Source organism: Schistocerca nitens, chromosome 1, assembly GCF_023898315.1.
Source record: "Schistocerca nitens isolate TAMUIC-IGC-003100 chromosome 1, iqSchNite1.1, whole genome shotgun sequence".
Taxonomy (NCBI): Eukaryota; Metazoa; Arthropoda; class Insecta; order Orthoptera; family Acrididae; genus Schistocerca; species Schistocerca nitens.
In genome coordinates this window covers 362,566,845-362,570,518 of record NC_064614.1, presented here as the reverse complement: position 1 = coordinate 362,570,518, position 3,674 = coordinate 362,566,845, and the positions used below count along the sequence as shown (strand labels likewise).

General features: G+C 43.1%; 1 non-coding gene across 1 annotated transcript; it reads left to right on the top strand.

The window, feature by feature from the left end:
• Positions 1-2,807: 2,807 nt before the first annotated feature.
• Trnaa-cgc (transfer RNA alanine (anticodon CGC)) lies at positions 2,808-2,880 on the top strand. Its single transcript has one exon. It is a non-coding gene; the product is annotated as a tRNA-Ala (tRNA).
• The last annotated feature ends 794 nt before the right edge of the window (positions 2,881-3,674 follow it).

Below are 3,674 nucleotides of genomic sequence, written 5' to 3'. Positions count from 1 at the left end.
AGATTACACCCTTGCCTTTTTGAATGTGAGCACTTCTTTCTTCGTCTTCCAGTCTTACTGTGCCCTCTAGGTTCATGTAAATGATGCATATTACCCACCTTTCGCTATTGATTACCTTTATTTTTCTGAGAATTTCGCAAATATTGCACCATTTGCCATTGTCGTATGCTGTTTGCAGGTCGACAAATCTTATTAACGTGTCTTGATTTTTCTTGTGTTTGTTCCATTATCAACCGCAATATCAGTACTGTCTCTCTGGTGCCTTTACCATACCTAATGCTGAAGCTCTTCTGGCAAATTATCAATTTTCTTTTCCATTTTTCTGTATATTATTCTTGTCAGCGACCGGGCTACATAAGCTGTTACGCTGATTGTTCCATAGTTCTCGTACTTGCCGTTTCTTGCTATCTTCGGATTTTGGTACGTCGCCCTTCTCGTACGCTCTACACGCCAACGAGAACTATCGTTTAGTTGCCACTTCTCCCAATGACTTTAGAAATTCCGATGGAATACTATCTGTCCCTTTTGCGCTATATGACCTTAAGTCTTACAAAGATCTTTTAATTTCTGACTCGAATGTTGGATCCTCTGTCGCTTCCCTGTCGACTTCCGCTTCTTCCTCTATCACGTTTTCAGACAATTTCCCTCCATCGTCCCCTCCTCCCAAAGAGGCCTTCAAAGAACTCTTTCCACATATTGCCTCTCTCCTCAATGTTTAACAGTGGAACTCCCATTACACTCCTACTGTAATGTTACCACCATCGCTTTTAATATCACAGAACGCTATTTTGACATTCTAAACTATGAGTCGGTCTTTCCGACAATTATTTCTTTTTTCAGTTTCTGCCCATTCTTTATACAGTTATTTCACCCTAGCTTCCCTGCACCCCCTATTTATTTCATTCCTAAGCGATTTGTATTTCTGGATTCCTAATTATCCTTGAATGTTTTGGTACTTTTGTAAGTAGGATGTTTAGGTTTTTATATTGGTAACGCCACGTAGCGCTCTGTATGAAAATCGCTGGCTGTGCTGTGTGCAGTCTGTGGCTGGTTTGCATTGTTGTTCGCTATTGTAGTGTTGGGCAGTTGGCTGTGAACAGCGCGTAGCGTTGCGCAGTTGGAGGTGAGCCGCCAGCAGTGGTGGATGTGGGGAGAGAGATGGCAGAATTTTAAGAGCGGACGGTCTGGACGTGTGTCCGCCAGAAAGAGTAAATTTGTAATACTGGATATCATGAACTGATATATATGACTTTTGAACACTATTAAGGTAAATACATTGTTCGTTCTCTATCAAAATCTTTCATTTGCTAACTATGCCTATCAGTAGTTAGTGCCTTCAGTAGTTAGAATCTTTTATTCAGCTGACAGTATTGGCGCACACTGCATTGCAGTAGTTTGAGTAGCGAAGATTTTTGTGAGGTAAGTGATTCATGAAAGGTATAGGTTATTGTTAGTCAGGGCCATTCTTTTGTAGGGATTTTTGAAAGGCTGATTGCGCGCGCTAAAAATATTGTGTGTCATTTTAGTGATGATCAGAATAAGTAAAGAGAGAAATGTCTGAGTACGTTCAGTTTTGCTCAGCTGTTTGAAAATCAAATAACATAAGGGGTTTACCAGCACAGTAATTCACTAATTTTTCTAAGGGTAGGTTTCACTTCCTTCTTTCGTCTGACTTCGTACGAGCCCTAATTTCTCTTATTTTTGTCTCCCTTACGCGACATGTGCGTTGGCGGCAGTTAAATCGTTCTGTTCTCAGCTTCAAATATCGATTACACAAAGTTTTTCGATAGAGTTTCTCCAAAAGAACGTCGTCTTCGCTCCAGCGATTCTCATTTGAGTTCAGAAAGCAGCTCCGTAATACTTTAATGTTGTTCGATCCCCCAGTAACAAATCTTAGCAGCGTGCAGCTGAATTGCTTCGATGCCTTTCTTTAATTCGATCGTGGGGATCCCAAACATTCGAACAGTGGTCAAGAATGGGTCGCACTAGTTTTCAATATGCGATCTCCCTTATACAGAGTGTTACAAAAAGGTACGGCCAAACTTTCAGGAAAAATTCCTCACACAAAGAAAGAAAATATGTTATGTGGACATGTGTCCGGAAACGCTTACTTTCCATGTTAGAGCTCATTTTATTACTTCTCTTCAAATCACATTAATCATGGAATGGAAACACACAGCAACAGAACGTACCAGCGTGACTTCAAACACTTTGTTACAGGAAATGTTCAAAATGTCCTCCGTTAGCGAGGATACATGCATCCACCCTCCGTCGCATGGAATCCCTGATGCGCTGATGCAGCCCTGGAGAATGGCGTATTGTATCACAACCGTCCACAATACGAATACGAAGAGTCTCTACATTTGGTACCGGGGTAGCGTAGACAATAGCTTTCAAATGCCCCCATAAATGAAAGTCAAGAGGGTTGAGGTCAGGAGAGCGTGGAGGCCATGGAATTGGTCCGCCTCTACCAATCCATCGGTCACCGAATCTGTTGTCGAAAAGCGTACGAGTGAAATGTGGAGGAGCTCCATCGTGCATGAACCACATGTTGTGTCGTACTTGTAAAGGCACATGTTCTAGCAGCGCAGGTAGAGTATCCCGTATGAAATCATGATAACGTGCTCCTTTGAGCATAGGTGGAAGAAAATAAAATGAGCTCTAACATGGAAATCAAGCGTTTCCGGACACATGTCCACATAACATCTTTTCTTTATTTGTGTGTGAGGAATGTTTCCTGAAAGTTTGGCCGTACCTTTTTGTAACACCCTGTATATTGGCTACACTTACCTTAAGTTCTAGCACCGAGCGAGGTGGCGCAGTGGTTAGCACACTGGACTCGCATTCCGGAGGACGACGGTTCAATCCCGTCTCCGGCCATCCTGATTTAGGTTTTCCGTGATTTCCCTAAATCGTTTCAGGCGAATGCCGAGATGGTTCCTTTGAAAGGGCACGGCCGATTTTCTTCCCAATCCTTCCCCAACCCGAGCTTGCGCTCCGTCTCTAATGACCTCGTTGTCGACGGGACGTTAAACACTAACCACCACCCCTTAAGTTCTAGCAGTAAAATGATGTCGATCGTTCGCCTACCCTACTACCGTCCAGCTCATTCCAATTCAATCGTCTTTCAACTTTACTCCCAGATATTTAATCGAACTGATTGTGTCAAGCCGGCTGGGGTGGCCGAGCGGTTCTAGGCGTTACAGTCTGGAACCGCACGACCGCTACGGTCGCGGGTTAGAATCCTGCCCCGCGCATGGATATGTGTGGTGTCCTTAGGTTAGTTAGGTTTACGTAGTTCCAAGTTCTAGGGGGACTGATGACCTCAGAAGTTAAGTCCCATAGTGCTCAGAGACATATGAACCATTTTCATTGTGTCAAGCATCACACTACTAACGAGGTATTTGAACATTACGGAATTGTTTTTCCTTCTCATTTGCATTAACTTACTTTATTATATATTTAGAGAAAGCTTGCGTTCATCATACCAAGTATAAATTATGTCTATGCCATCTTGTACCCTCCTACAGTCACTCAAAGACGACACCTTCCCGTGCACCACAGCGTCGCTAGCAAATAGCCGCAGATTGCTGCTCATCCTTTCCGCCAGATAATTTATGTATATGGAGAATAAGAGAAGTCCTGTCACACTTTCCTAACGATACCATTGTCTC